Below are 16742 nucleotides of genomic sequence, written 5' to 3'. Positions count from 1 at the left end.
TTCTCAATGAATTACGGTGAAATGCCGCAACATCCAAATGCCAGGGGGCGCTCTAGGGCATAAACTTAATATGTGCTGCAGACGAAGAACCAGACACACGGAGCTCCAGGAAATGGATATATTTATATTGCTGTTCTTCAAACCTTTTCAGGTATTTTCATGATAATAAAGAATATGTATAAGATTATGTTTGACGAGTGTTGCTTTTTTAAATGCATGTTTTAAATGGCTCAAACCAACAGTGATTGGTAAGGACTGATCAAAAGTCGTAGTACATGAAGTAGCTGTGCATAATATCTGGGTGTGATGGCTACAGCGTCACACAGGAAATTTTAAAATAACTCGTTTTATTTTCGGACCAGGAATACTCTAAAATCTAAAAAGAAAAAAAAAACTAAACGAATGGTTTACAAGTTTAATATGCATTTGTAAAATAGCAAATGCACAAATTTAAACAATCACATAGAAATTAATGCACTTGTAATATGAAGTGGACGCGGGTCCGGATCAAGTTGCCGTCGGGTCCGGATCCGGACCGGAGTCCGGACTTTGAGAACCCCTGATCTATACTGTAAAAATGTGCAGCATTTTTGTAAAATTTTTATGTTACTTTAAATTAAAAAGTAAAGTTAAACAAATTCAACTTGTTTTTTATAAGTTGTGTCAACTTTTTAATCCAAAACATAAACTAGTAGGTTCAATTGACTTGCCAAACCAAGTTGTTTTAACTTAAAGCTGCATATTTTTTATAGTGAACTTTCTAACTGTGTCACAAGTACAACTTTGTCAGATTACAATCACAGTGAAATCAATGAACATCATTAATGTTTCATACAGGGTTATAATAAATATGATAAATTAATAAATACATGTTAAAAATACTAACTTACTCTTTGGTTCAATCCAGATGATTGTTGTTGACAATCAGTAATTTGTCGAGAATCACATTATAAAGTAATCACGATGCAAGCACAGGTTTTTGTACGTGTGTATATTACAGTGACGGGTGGGGTGGCACTGTAATAAAACTCCATACAAAAACTTGTTTAACTAGAATCTAAGTAATGTGTTTGTTTTGATAACAAAATTCATTAAAACCAGTGCTTTATAGGTATTTTGTTCAAGACAGAAAACTCAAAATATACTGTATCTATAAAAATTGGCAACCATCCTAACTAAATTAGGGAAAGTGCAAATATTGTTGGTTACACTTCATTTTGATAGTCCACTTAAGACATTTTACTAACTATAAATAACTTTGCAACTACATGTCAACTAACTTTCTTTCATTTGCAACTATATGTCAACCAACTGTCATTAGAGTATTAGTAGACTGTAATGGTTAGGGTTAGGGAAGAGGTTATGGTTAGTAGAATAAGTTGACATGCACCTGCAAAGATACTTGTAGACAGTTTAATGTCTGTTGAGGGATCATCACAATAAAGTGTTAGTAGATATTAAGCAGACCATGACTAATACTCTAAAGATTGGTAGTTGATAAGTAGTTGCAAAGTAACTTATAATTAGTAAAATGTCTAAAGTGTACTATTAAAATAAAGTGTTACCATATTGTTCTGCACTGCAATACTGTCTGCTTAGAACAGAGCTACAGACCTTCTATTTGTGTTCAAATGGATTAAAGAGCTAAACTGATAAACAAATAAAAGCCTAAAAGACAAACTGTCTCTTATATTGTATGCGTTCTCTCTAACTAAAAAAAAAAAACATTAGTAATTTCCGTGAAGTGTGAATATATTGTGGTGGGGTGTTCTTAAAATTGAGATACTGTACTTTTACGGGAAGTGAAAGGACTTAAGATAATACGTTTTGTGAACAAATTTATAAAAATTGAGTTCATGCTTAAAACAAGAAAAAACACTAGTGGTGTAAGAAAAAAATGAATAAAGTTTTACCTGGTTTTTAAGTCCTGATTTTATTATTTTCTTGTTTGAAGCATAACATTTCTGATATACTGTAGGCTACTATACATTTCATACTGAACCTTTCTCAGTTTCGTGATCTGTTCTGTTGTTGTACTTGAATGTTTTTGTCCCTTGGGAAGAGGGTGAAGAGCTGCTGTGCTTTATTGCACATCGCAGCTGCAAACGATTTATACTCAAGGAAATTTAGATATCCAAAAAATATATACTGTAGATTTGTGACAGTTTTAATTTAGATCTGTGATATCAGAAATAACTCTTTAGACTTCATGTGCATTAATTTAAAGTGGATTATGTTACTGAATATCCACAATTTGATCTCACTCATTTAACCTTTTAAAAGGGAGAGTGGAGATCTACAAGGAAGGATGTGTATTCATCAGTGAAGGATCTGTATTAATAAATATACACATTTCTACAGTGCTTCTGTACACTCTAAAAACAAACGGTGCTAGCACTAAAAGGGGTTCACTGGCTTATAATCATAGAGGAACATATTATGTAGCACCTGTGTAGCACTTGTGTCACGAAGTGACTTCAACGGGGCGGAACTAAAAGTGAGTAGGAAGAGGTTCCGCCCGGACCCGGTTGTACAAACACTGGCACTTCCGGGTTTCCCGGGGATCCCCGCAATCACTCAAAACAAGATGCAGCTGCGTCAGTGACGTGGCGAATAATGATTGGGTGAGTCATGCTGGTGAAGGTGTATATAAAAGAGAGTTGGAAGAAGACAGGAAGTGTTCGGTTGCGCCGGAAAACGCTGGAAATGTCCGTGGGCTGAGTCGCTTGCAAGAGGAGGCAGCAGTGGGCAAGTGTTGGAGATCTGTAAAAGAGAAAACACTGTTAGAGTCAACAAAGGGGTGAGCATTGGAGCATTAGAAACCATTGAACATTGGATTACCGCTGTGTTTGTATACCAGTCTGGGCGAGTTGTACTTACCGAGTTGGTGGCATTGAAGGATGCCAAGGAAAGGAGGGAAGAACGAACAGAGACAACACAGTTGTGAGTAACCCCCAAATACTGGTGTATGACAACTGCACATTATTAATGGAGTGTGTGTTTTGTTTATTAGCGGCCCCACCAGGTGTGAAGCGGGTGGGTGAGCCGGAAGTCGAGTGTTCTATTGGCATTGGACAGCGAAGCCTTTAAGCCCGGTTGGGACATCGTCAATGTGGCAGACGAGATCTCTCTCCCCTTACCCAGAGCTGATTTGTGCCAAGAGAGGAGAGCAAACCCTAATTATTCACTAGAGTGTGTGCTGTGCAGTGCAAGAGTGATCTTCTGACGTGAGTACACTAAGCTTGTAGTGTGGTGCTGTGTCCTTGTTGTTTGTGCTCCCCTCAGGGAAAAACCAGCTTCTGTGGAGACCACCGGGAGCCGCTACGCCGACGTAGGCCCCATCCAAAATCCACTTGCCGTTTGACTACGTCCTGTGTGAATCAGTTGAGATCCTGACGAAGGTATTGAGGGGAAAATAGGAGATTGATTGGGCACCCATCGGCAGAGGAGCTGCAAGGGGGAACAGAGGGTCCGGGCACTGTGTACGTATTGTATGTGACAAGTGTATATTCAAACCTGCTATCTCGTCTAGATCTTCGCCTGCCCTAGGAGAACGGAAAGAGGATGTGTGGACCCTGTTAGCGTGGATCCACTGGTAGCGAAGGTGTCGTCGCATCGGTTGCAGTCTCAGTGCCAGGAGAGACCCCTGCCCCCGTGCCGTGCTGCGCTAGATCGTGTGGTGACGTATGGTCTTAGATTCCATATTTTCCCCCGTGCCTAGTTAACATTCATATCACTCGAAGCCCAGAGAAATCTGAAAAGCAAGATACTCACTGTGTTACGAGCTAAAGCTAAACTTACCCAACACGACTCGAAGCCCAGAGAAACCTGTAAAGTAGGATACTCACCGTGTTACAAGCTAAAGCTAAACTTACCCAGCACGACTCGAAGCCCCGAGAAACCTGCAAAGTAAGATACTCACTGTGTTAGGAGCTAAAGCTAGACTTACCCAGCACGACTCGAAGCCCAGAGAAACCTGAAAAGCAAGATACTCACTGTGTTACGAGCTAAAGCTAAACTTACCCAGCACGACTTGAAGCCCAGAGAAACCTGTAAAGTAGGATACTCCCGTGTTACGAGCTAAAGCTAAACTTACCCAGCACGACTCGAAGCCCCGAGAAACCTGAAAATTAAGATACTCACCATATTACGCGCTAAAGCTATCCTCGCCCAGCACGACTCGAAGCCCATAGAAACCTGTAAAGCAAGTTACTCACCGTGTTACGAGCCAAAGGTAAACTTGCCTAGTACGACCCGTAAAGTCCAGGGAAACCTATCAAAGAAGAAACTTACCGTATTCCAGTCCTATTTGCATTACCTCTCACAATTCGTTGAAGTTTCCAGCAGCTGTAATACCGGGGGCATTCCAATTGTCGCAAGTAGAGCCACTTTTACCCAGTTGTGATCTCCTGGCCCGAGTGTCTGTGGAAGGAGAGAGGAAGTTAGTGAGGAGACACCGAATTGACTAGAACCGACGCAATACTTACGCTGTGTTTACTTTACCCTCAGGAGGAACCCAGGAGCCCCGAGAAGTCCTTCTCTGCAGGAGGTGGGCCGAGGTCAAGGAGCTCCGCCCGGCCCTTGCCCTGCTATTCCCCGATCCACCGGAACCAGGCTTCCCCTCTCCAACGTCCCTTGGCCCGTAGTTCCCCCTGAGGGAGAGAGAAGAAAGTTTTTAGACTCCCTTCCCATTTCCCTTATCTAATTTTAACTAAATTAAATAAAGTTTCTATTTTTATATTTTACTTATCTCCTGTTTGTCTGGTCATTGGGGTGCTTTGGGACCTCCTCGAGGTGGAACTTTGGGAGGAGCGCGACACACGTAGTCTGTGGTCCGCTCCGGCCTGTGACACTTGTGTAGAACCATATTGTGCTATAAAGAACCATCAGATGGTTCTTCATAGGTGATTTACAGGTGCTATATAGCATTAAAAAATGGTTCCCCTATGATTACAAGCTTTTTTTATTTAGCAAATGTTTTGTATAGGTGATCATCTGAGCATAACAGTGGGTGCTTACTTCTGCTCTCATCACGACATCTGTAACTGTACACTGTAAAAAAATCCAAATTCAGAATGTTATCCCAACAGAGATAATTAAGTAAGTTGAACAAAGATTTTTTTGTTGAGAAGGTCAATTTATTATTTTGTGTTTACTGAATAAAATTAGCATAATCATCCTGCTAACAAATATTATTTTGTTGACTGGACTTAGATATGTACGTTTTTGCCCAAATCGTTTACCCAACTTGCCAAACTGAGTAATCTGAACAAACCATAAAAAAACAATGGTCTGGGCTAAGTTCTCTGATAAAGTTGTCTCTTAGCGCGCTACGAAGACTCAAAAGGTACACCTTAACTACAGGTATACATTTCCTACATGTGTTCTCCGAACTATAACTTAAGATGTTGCTTAATGTAAACCTTCTTCAGGTGCTGAATAGGTTGATATCGATTGCTCGACAATCAATTATTAACATGTAATAGGTTTCGCTGCATTATGAGATAGCTATGTTCTTCATTAACTCTTTCGCTGCCAACGTTTTTTTTTTAAGTTGCCAGCCAGTGCCAGCGTTTTTCATGAAGTTTAATGCCTTCCAGAAAATGTTCTTCTTTAAATATATAAACATAAAATATACCAAATGAAAGAACAGTTTTTTCAAAAAACAAACAAAAAATATAGCTGCAAGCAGCGATTACCGGGGTTCAAGCGATCTGGGACCTTACAGGGGTCATAGCGTGAAAATCTGACTTTTTCCATGTGTAAGTGCTATAATTGGGTCCCCAGTGCTTCTATCAACCTAGAAAACGTTAAAAATTAGTCTTAAAAACGCTGCTGTTATCAAACTTCTTTTAACGTGAAACAGATCAATCCAGTAACTTTGTTTGGGAAACCATTCTCTGCAACCATGTGAAAAATTACATCGTTCAAATTTTGCCTGTTTTGTGAGGTAGGTAGCAAGGCGAATTACAATAATACCGCCCCCTTTATCTGCACTATCCAACCACAGCACTGCCATTTAAAGGGGCGGTGAATTTGTCGATTTTATTGTTTTATACTGTTGCCTGATGTCTACTTCTGATGTCCGCGTGGTTTTTACATTCAAAAACATCAAAAACAATAAGTAATAGGCTATTTTGTAACATAGATTAGTGGCTGTCTGGAGAAATGGTTCATTTGAAGGGGCGGGCCGCATTGAAGACCTGGACGTAAACACCCACTGCTATGATTGGACGGCTTCATTCCCCGTCATTACATGTGGGGAAATGTTTTAAAAACATTAATGTGATAAAAATAGCAGCCGAACACAAATATGTTTGAGCCACAAAAGATTCTGGGTGCTAAATATGATACACATAAATGACAATACGTATATTAAAGTAGAAACAAAACTCGACGTGACTAAATTACCGTATACAACACAGTAAGCGCGCATCAGAATCTAAACTGCGGCTAATAAATCCTTATCAATAACTTTGTATAATTCGATTGTGCTTGTGAGGTTGCTTTTACATTCACGTAATGTTAAATACCACAGTTATATGATAAAAAATAAGCTTTGTTGAGTGTTTGACCTTTCAAACGTAACTCGTCTAAATTACCGTATACAACACAGTAAACGGGCATCAGAATCTAAACTGCGGCTGATAAATCCTTCTTTATAAATAACACTGTATATTTCTACCGTTAAATTACAGTCGTGTTGTTAAGTGGTGTATCTTTATTAATCGTTTAATGTTTTTAGTACATTAAAACAGTCAAACATACGTGTTTAGACACGGATGTTACAACAGACATATCAAGCGATCTCTTCTAACAAAGCAATAGTGAAACGCAGTAACTTAAATAAAGTAAAATGTCTTACTGTGTATAATGCTGTGTCATTGTTGTCAGATCCAATATAAGTGGTGCTTTTAATCACAGTCTCTCTGCAAATCCAGCATCGACTTCTTTGCAAATAAATCCGTGTAACCAAAGTTAACAAACACTCCCCACACGAGCTGGAACTTCTTAAAAAGCAAACTTTTTCCAGGCATTTAATGTCATGTTCCAAGCCTCCGAATTAAAGTATGTAGCTTCTGTGTTGTTCCCACGCGGTTCTTCCACAACCGAAAATGCGTTTCCAGTCTATCATAACAGATCACCGCGTCAAAATAAAAGTCTCTCAGAAAAAAAAGTATTTAAAAGTCTTTTTGGTTACATTTGTCAATCTTTAAAGACATATTTACTTGTTGAGACACACGTGTGTCATGCGAAGCTGTGGGCGGGACTTCAAAAGTGGTCCTTGTATTTGGCTATGGGGCGGTGCTTCAATTCTACTTTGACGTCATAGATTTCCGAATTCCACACTGGCTTGTTTTACTGGCTTGGTGCCAAAAACGGTTATATTTCAGTAGCACGGACGTTTTCAGTTCTGAAACTTGCAGGATGTTCATTTAAGTATGATGACCTCTTATATAACAAATTATCAAGTTAAAATTGAGTATTTGATTCACCGCTCCTTTAATGCAGAGAGAAAAAAAAATAATTGACAGCTCAATGTCAGGGCTTAGAGAGGGAGACTGAGACAGGATCCAATTGCAGGAAAAAAAAACGTATTTATTAAATGAGTCAATGTCCACAAGACTGAGCTTGGATAAATAATATAGCTGAAGATTCAAAGAGAGAGAGAGATCCGCAGTGCTTGACTGGGTGAGAGTAGCCGCTGTGCGTGGACAGGGAGAGAGTTGCCGCTGTGCGTAGACAGGGAGAGAGAGATCCGCAGTGCTTGACTGGCTGAGAGTTGCCGCTGTGCGTAGACAGGGAGAGAGTTGCCGCTGTGCGTAGACAGGGAGAGAGTTGCCGCTGTGCGTAGACAGGGAGAGAGTTTCAATGGACGAAGGCCAACTGAGGAATCCACCGCTAGGAGACTGGGTGAATGATAGAACTGCCACGGAGAAATTACCCGGACGAGCCGGACCGCGGCTACGTACCCTGCGATGGTACGCTGGACAGCGCCTCTGGCAGCCAAGCAGTCGAAGCTGCAGCGGAGAGTGAGATAAAAACCACTCAGCGATTGCAGAGCAGAGGGTAACCTGGCAGATGGTGACAGCAGAGAGCACAGGTAAAAAGCGGAAAAAAACAAAGTAATAAAACGGACTGAACTATGGAAAATAATAGACTATAAAATAACAAAATAAACGGATGGTATAATATCACAAAACTAGGAACTGGACCGACTAGACAAGACAGGAGATATGGCAAGGCACATACAATGACGAACTCGCAGGGAACAAAAAGCTAAGGACACTAATATAGCAAACCAAACGAGGGGTAAATGATTAGCAGGTGAATGACGCAGGTGTAAGGAATCACGCAGATGAAGAACCCAAGTGACAGACGCGCATGAGCAAAGCTGTAAAACATAAACACAGACAATGAAAACACAGAAACAAAGCAACCAATTAAACTGACGTCCTAACACTCAATTGAGTTTCAATTGCAACAAACCACCATTATTGTGATCAGTGTTTGCATTTCATCCGCTCATTTGCATTTTAAAGGAAACACCCCAAAACAGCACAATTTTTACATCTTAAAAAAATCTCATAATATCACCCCTTTAAGACCTTTAAGGGCATGCCTGTGTAGATTTGCTGCATTGTTATCAAATCTACTTAGAATCTGAAATACTAAAATGTTACCAATTAGGTCCATTTTCTGAAGAAAATATGATGTGGTCCATGCCTTGGCAAGAATTGCCACACAAAATGTTTCAAAAATTGTTAACGTGAGACAAAACAGCCCACCACAATTTCTCTATGATGTTCTGATATAGAGATATAGGTCTCACAGGGCTAACCTATAACACAGCAATGATGAAGAATAAGCTAACACACATACATGCATTTACACACAGAAGCAGAAATGGCAGGGTTAGGAAATAAGACTTTGAAATAAATGACCATATCTCCATATGCTTGGTGTCCTTCAAGAGTTCATCAATCTATTTAAATGTTTCACCTTTGTCAGAATGTCACATGACTGTAAAAACGGATACCGTCAGAATGATTGACAAAATGTTTATTTAACATAATAAAAGTGACTTCATAAAGTTAAATCATGTATCCATTGATAAAACCTGTGAACACAATTTCATTGAGTATACATTTTGAATAATAAATAATAATTTTTAAATTTATTTAACATAAAATTAGTAGTAAATATTGAAAAGTAAATAAAGATAGACACATTTTTAATTCAAATCCTAATAAGCATGCTCTTAAAGGCATTCCATGCAGTTTGACGTTTTTGTCAAACAGCGACCCCTAGAGCCACTGGGGAAAACTTGCAACTGTCGTAATTTCGCACCCCCACTCTGTACGTACCTGTAAGGATAGTGTTGGGCGTGAATATGCAGAGATGGACTCCGAAGATAATGACCAGGGAATGTTTCACAATTTCATACAAATATTAGGCTACTGCATGTCTACTAAACTACAGATGATGGTAATAGGATAATAAGAAGTTTATGCCAAGTGTAGAGTAGGCATATAATAATAAAGTAGCCTACCGCGTTTGCTGGCTTATTACGTTTTTACAAGATTGCAGCTTAATCACAAGTAAACAGTCTATAGTCTAACGTTATGTCTACTGTATAATTTCATTTGTTATTTAATTGTAAACATTACAAAATGCATTGACAAAGTTAATTGTAATGTATACGTTGCATTATTTCATAACATTGGCCATTATTCGTTGGCCATAAGAAATCGAAATTAGACAAATGACTACGTACACATCACAACACAACACTTGAGTTTAGATGGCAAAAAAAAAAACATGTAAGAGAAACGAGTGTTTGTTAGCAAGTCTGCTAAATGCTCTTATGATCGTAAGCTAGTTAGACCCATGTTGAAGTTATTTTACTGGTCTAATTATCAACACTGGATGAATGAACAGCAAAAAAATACGCAAGCAAGCGCAACCACATACAACATAGACCGCAAACAAATTTACAAATAAGAGATTTACTTACTTGTCCATCAACAAGATCGCCAGATCCGCATCTCTCTTGCATCCAGTGCTGTCTATTAGCTCACGGCAACGAGTAAAAACCTGACCGCGTGGGACTCTTGTCCGGTTCCTAACTCGGTCAGATTCTCTTTTTCGCTTTCTACTCTCTTCCGAACGGGTTTTCTTAGCTGTTTCCCTCATCGAGCATCACGTCTCAAATGCGCGCGTGCAGTTGTTGTTATAGGCTTGTTTGACTTCATGCAGCGCTGCAGGAACCGACAGCCGGATGACGTCAAAGTGCCGTCTCGGATCATTCTCGCGGTACTTTTATGTCATCCGACTGCCGGTTCTTGCAGCGCTGCACGAAGTCGAACAAGCCTAACGTGTGTGACGTCGTTGCCGTAAAGCAAGTCGTGATTCTCGCGAGATTTGTCAGGGGCGGTTCTCTCAAGCTTGCATTGCTGGTTTTGCTAGCGGCGTCCTCCCCGAGCTTCAACAGGAGGATGATTCGCCATACTATGACTTCGTTTACCATCGAAATGACTTTGAAGCTGTTATATTAAGGTAAATTAACTGCATAGTGTGTCTTTAAGTATGTTAATGAGGGTCTGTGTTTCACACAGAGTATATAAGAGAATACTGATTTTTAGGATTTGGAAACAATTAAGCAATGTTACATATTTTAATTTAATTAATTAATAAAAAATTTAGGCTCTGTCATGTTAAATTGTCAAATAGTGGTATAACTCTGCAATTATTGGCATGTGATTTTAGGCTGGGCCAATAAATAACTGATCCAGATATGTTTTCAATATCAAATTGTGTCAATAACAAATGTCATGTTATTTAGTAGATTTGCAGCAGATTTGCTGGTGAGCATTTGTCTGTGTTCACTTTCATAAAGTGCAGCTATTTAGTTGGGTTCTAGCAGGTCATTTATGTGAATAATAACCAATTGCATTAACTACTTTGTATTACACATCATGTCAGGACACGTTTATGTCATGGAAGGTAGAATAGAATCCTAATGCTACTGATGTAAAAGTAGCCAGACATATATCCTCTTGATAGCAGCAATTCATTTCTGATGATGCTGAGAGTTTTGGGGATAATGGAAAACTTTAATCCATATCTTTATGATTTCCTTTAAACATGCGTGCTGCAATTCAGTCGTACAAATGGCACCTACACCACTGTGTGACATCACATGAAATCTATGCATACAACAGCAGGTATTCAAATTCATTACATTTTGTATTTGATATATCTTTACACACAAAGGACAGAAAAAATTTACTGCACTGATTTTATTGCTGTTGACTGGAAACCTTAGGATTAGTTTTGAAAAAATTGTTTTTGTAATTCAAACTTAAAGGTAGGGTAACAGATTTGATCCTGAAACATTTTTTGTTATGCTGGTTAAAAGTCTCCTCACATCCTGATAGCAATCACTGTGTTAAGTTGTTTAAATGTATTTGTAGAAATTTATGTCATCTGTGAAAGGCGTAGGACCAAAAAATGTTCAACAAATCATAGATTTCGGTCCGAACGGACGTTTCCATTTTTGTACCTCTTACGTAAGCGTAATTTGAATGCCCACCGCGCAGCGAGTCCACGCAGACACCATACGTCATCGGCGCGTTCACGTGCGCTCATCTCCTGTCTGTAAACATTGAGAACAGCAAACTTATCTGCTGAATTGACAACCTACACAGGAGGCACACAATGAAAGACATCTTTTATAACAATAACAGCAAAAACTGCCTGGATCAGCAAGAGCAAAAACCCAAATTAACATCGGTAACTTTACTGCTTTACCACGAGATGAAACAGCTGCAGGAGGCAAAGCGTCTGAAAGGGTCGTTGCACTGTTTATTTTGGTAAGGTAGGTACGCAATATGTTTGTACTGAGATGGATTCAGATATTCTACTTTGATGAAACATTGTGTTGCTTATGAAATTTGTGTTCGTTTACGGATTAGCGTAGCGATATAGTTACAACGTCTACACAACCGAACATGTGCTTAAACTAATTCTGATGTAAACCAGTTGTTTGGTTATTTTGGAAGTGTTACTCGACTTTGTACTGCAAAGTTTTATCACTGCTGAAGATGTGACCGTCTGATCTGTGTGTTCATGTGTTTTGGAAGTGGCGTGACTTTGGATGGCGATTTGACTTGAGGGTGGGATCGGGATTTCATTGCTAGGCGGCTACCGTTAGCATTTTTCAAAATGTGTTACCCTACCTTTAAACAACTAAAGGAATAAGACTTACAATTGGTGATCACAATTTGGCATTTATATTGGCTCACAAACTACATGAAATTGTACTGCATTGGCTTTATTGTTGTTGAGTGAAAAACCAAGTATTAGTTCACAAAATAGTTTTTTTCATATAAACATAAACATCTAGAGCAGTGGTTCTCTACTCCGTTTCTGGAGGACCACTGCTCTGCACATTTTGTATGTTTCTCTCATCTGACACAATCAGTTCAGTTAATAGAGATCTCTATTATTGTGCTGATTATTTAAAGCAGGTGTGTTGAGAACCACTGACTTTGAGAACTGTTTACTTCGCACACATTGTGTTAGACGCAAAGATTTTCAGAAAGATGTACTAAAAATCCTCACAGACACTTGGAAACATAAGACCAACAGTCCCATGAGTTTAGTTGTAATCACACACCATTAGGCATGTTTTCTAAGATATATAATTATCCTCATAGACCATTATAAGAACCTGGAAGTAGATGTTACAGATGTGGCCTTTAAAAATGCGCGTCTCTGAGAGCAGAATGCCGCGGAGACTTCCGAAATTCTGCGAGATCCCGCAGAAGGGGGGTCGGTGGGGGACGCAGGAAATATAAAAACCTGTAGAGGGCAGGCGTGTTTCATGTAGGCCATACTGACGACAATGTGTGTGCTCGACTTCATGCTGAGCGTATACTGTATGATATTGAAGTAACATGACACGGATTATCGATGTATAGGCGATAGACTTTGATGTCTTACAAATGCATGCTTTTTGGCAAACATTTTGTTGGCGAAGTTTTCTTTTGCCAGTTACATAAACAGTCACATATTCTTCATAAAAATCCGACTCAAACGCGCATCATTTGTCTTATTTTTTCCGTGTACTTACAGTAGAAGAGACGTGATGTATGATAATCGAGTCTTATAACAAAATAATTCGCGAAGACCTTTTAAGAGACCGAGCGCATTTACGCAATATCATTAACTAGTTTATCTAATTTTACATTTAGTTCATTTTTGCATCTGAACGTTTTAATAGCTTTAACATGTTGCGCTTTTCTCCATTACTGAACAGTAGGCTACTTTTTATATTATCATGTTTCCCTTTACATGGTATGAAACACGATAAAAAGTATGCAATGGTGTTTAATACATTTCACTGAGAATTTGTATAATATGTTATACTTTTGTACTAAGGAAATAAAATCATATTGTGAGTGTAAATATTCATAAATTCGGGGAGTTTCTGAGGTGTTTGTCATCGGCAAAATGCGCAGTTTCTTTGTTGCTAATTAAAAACCGTTGGCTATGTGATTGTTTAAAATTGACATTTTTTCTACTTATTATTAATTTATTTTTTGCCTACATTTACTCAAATAATATCAATGTGAAAATATAAGTAAATCATACTTCAAGTTAGGCGTAAAACTTACACATTTTTGATGTCAAATAGAAATAATAATAATTTGAAATATGCAATTATTACAGTTTTAAAAACTTAAATATATTACTCTGACCTTTTTAAATATATTGACTAAAATAATCTGTAAATGTAATACTTATATACATCAAATAATATATGTAAATTTTACACAAAATATCTGTTCTATTTTTAGTAATTTATTTTCCAACTAAAAAAATCGCATAACTGCATTAAGAGATTTTATTAAGTTACTTTAATCATTTATTTTAGAGATATTTACAAAGCCACTGAATAATTTTTAACAGTGTGTACATTATGACCTTACGGTAGACTATTATTAAATGCATATAAATAAAAATATGTAAAACTAAATAAAAAAGATATCATACACGGACTGTATGTAAGCATACGTTTTCTTGTTCGGTGCACGTGGGTTTAAACGCCGTTTTTCTAAAGAGGAATTGTAAAACTTTATTGGTGGTAGTTGAGAAGAATTCCTTTTTCCATTTTTAAATAATTTTGAGCGCAATATAAATATATCATATTGTTATTCTTATTATATAAGAATACGCAATTTGTACAACATTTTTAACATATAGAAAATATACGTTAAGCATGTTGTGTGTATTTCTTAATTACAAGCTTTTGATGAAATCGCACCAAAACTAAACGTGCATAAAAACATAAAAAAGTCATTTAAATAAGCGAAAAATCTTTTTTATGAGCTCAAAATTTTGAATATAATGTGCTATTGCTGAAAATTGCCCATCTCTAAAGGAGAATATTCATCTTTAAAGTTTAAGAAACAAAAAAGTACTGATAAGCATTCTCAAATATATATATATATATTCTGCAAGCACTCATTTATCCATAATGATGTAATTTATTTTTTAATAACATATTGTCGCTGTCGGGCAAAGATACTCTCTGGACACCAAGACCATGTCTATGGGTTCAAGAATAACAAAATATTGGCCATTTGAAACTCGAAAGTCATCACTTTATTTTGTCCCATTGTTTTCCATTTTGCGGGTGATAAAACTCCTGTGCGCGTCGTTCAAATTCATTGAAATTTCGTTCACTTGTAGTTTAGCAAGTATGTATAATACATTTTCAATAATGTTTTTACACTGCACATCGTCTGAGGAAATCCGAAGTTGCGTCGAGGGGAACCAAGCTGACAGCCGCGACAGCAGAGATTGTCACATACCTACAAAGGGTATTGGAAAAAGCTTGCATCTGACCTGCAGCTATCATTCTGGCTTGGTGGGATGTCAGCCAGCGAGAGTCCTCTGATTCTGACCTTGTTCTTTTACTCCTCAGAGTCTAAAACCAGGAGGGCATATTAAGTATTCATTGTATTTTCATTTTAACAGAGCAGCTATGGTTGCGCGTTTCACACACCTCTCCGAACCACGTTGTTAACACTATGCTTGTTCGACTTCATGCGGCGCCGCAAGAACCGACAGCCGGATGACGTCAGAGTACCGCGAGAATGATTCAAGAAATCATATTTCGCCTCGCTCTCGCGATACTGTGACGTCTTGCGGCTGTCGGGGCGCCGCATGAAGTCGAACTAGCCTATTGACAGCAGCAAAAGCTACGCATGCGCTTTTAACTTGTAAAACTCAAAGGTGTATGGGTAATGTAGTCTCTGCTCTCGGTGGGACGAATTAGGTAGCTTGCATTGTGAAGGGCGCTTTGAAAAGCGGCAGCGCAGCCAAAGGATTAAATTAAGCCTCTGATTTAAACAGATGTGCAAATGAGCGTTCTGGACTGGTACGCTAACAGTACGTTCTGGGCGCAGGGAGAGATTGTGGTACGCTCAAGAGCTATATTTGGAAGTGGCGGTACTGAGTACTGGCGCCTACCGGCCCACATTAAAGCACTGGCGGTAGCAAAGGTAGACGGCCCTTTGAAAAGCAAAAGAAAGCTGATAAAAATGAGAAACCTACACTGAAATAAATTGGAGTAGGATTTAGGCTACTTAACAAAATCTAAACATTTTTCACTCAGAAAATGCTAGTAAATATAAACAAAATTATCAGCAGCTTTAACTTTATTACTTTTTCAATTTTAATTCACTCTTTGTTTTAGCGATGTTTATAAATATACTATATTTTTGCATTTTGATTACAAACTGTTCTACACTGAAAAGAAACTAATGTAATCTTCCTGATTTAATCACGTAAAACACAAGTCTAAACACAAGCACCACTTTTCTGAATGATGATAATCACAAACATCCCAGAGTTTGTAAACCAATTGTTTGTAGAACATATTTAATGCTAACTTTACTTAAAAATTCAGAAAATATTTTTTACAGTGTATAAATAAAAAGACATGAAGGAAGTTAATTCCAAAATGTAATTAATTGTACATGGTTTAGCTGCTTGTTTTAGCAGCTACCAGTGACACAGAGTCAAGAAATTAAAAACCACCCACCCCCAGGTCTGCCAATTCTTTGCCAACCCCCAATGCTAATCGATCACCTCATCATCAGTGAATCAAAAGAAAACCGGTTAATCCAGTTTTCACCAGCGTGTTGGGTTTTAATTTCAACCCTTGCAGTTTCTTTGTTAAAATGCAATTTAAGCAAATAGGCCTAATACATACGCTGTATATTATTTTAAATGAATGTTTATAACTTATAAAATTAAGTGTATATCAGGTAACTTAATTTGACATATGTTGATATAACCTAGGCTCTCAAGTCCCACCATGAGACACACGCATTTCTGTCAGTTCACACGCTCACACACCAAACCTTGGAAACTATTTATCACGCTGAGAAGTAAAATAGAACTTTTCCTGCTATACAATTAATAAAGGAGGTGCTGGTATACAGAGCATTTCTGTCGAGTTTAGCAGTACATTTTTTAGGTGTGGTCAACTTTACGCAGCGCCACAAGAACCGACAAGCAGATGACATCAGAGTACCGCGAGAAATAAAGCGGAGGAGGTTGGTTTTAAATCGCTCTCGCGGTACTCTGATGTCATCCACTCATGTTTGAGTCTGTATCAGATGAAAATACAGATTTTGAGGAGCAACTTATTGTTTGGAGATTGT

The 16742-nt window shown here is 38.2% G+C and overlaps 1 gene segment (V, D, J or C); it reads left to right on the top strand.

Annotated features, from left to right (window-relative positions):
- The first annotated feature begins 1008 nt into the window (after window positions 1-1008).
- The window catches only part of LOC135766935 (Ig heavy chain C region-like), a 76437-nt gene continuing 60703 nt past the window's right edge, over window positions 1009-16742 (top strand). The window contains exon 1 of the C gene segment in view: window positions 1009-1016.

The sequence above is a fragment of the Paramisgurnus dabryanus genome, chromosome 3 (assembly GCF_030506205.2).
Source record: "Paramisgurnus dabryanus chromosome 3, PD_genome_1.1, whole genome shotgun sequence".
In the NCBI taxonomy this organism is placed as follows: Eukaryota; Metazoa; Chordata; class Actinopteri; order Cypriniformes; family Cobitidae; genus Paramisgurnus; species Paramisgurnus dabryanus.
This window is presented reverse-complemented; position numbering and strand designations above follow the sequence as displayed.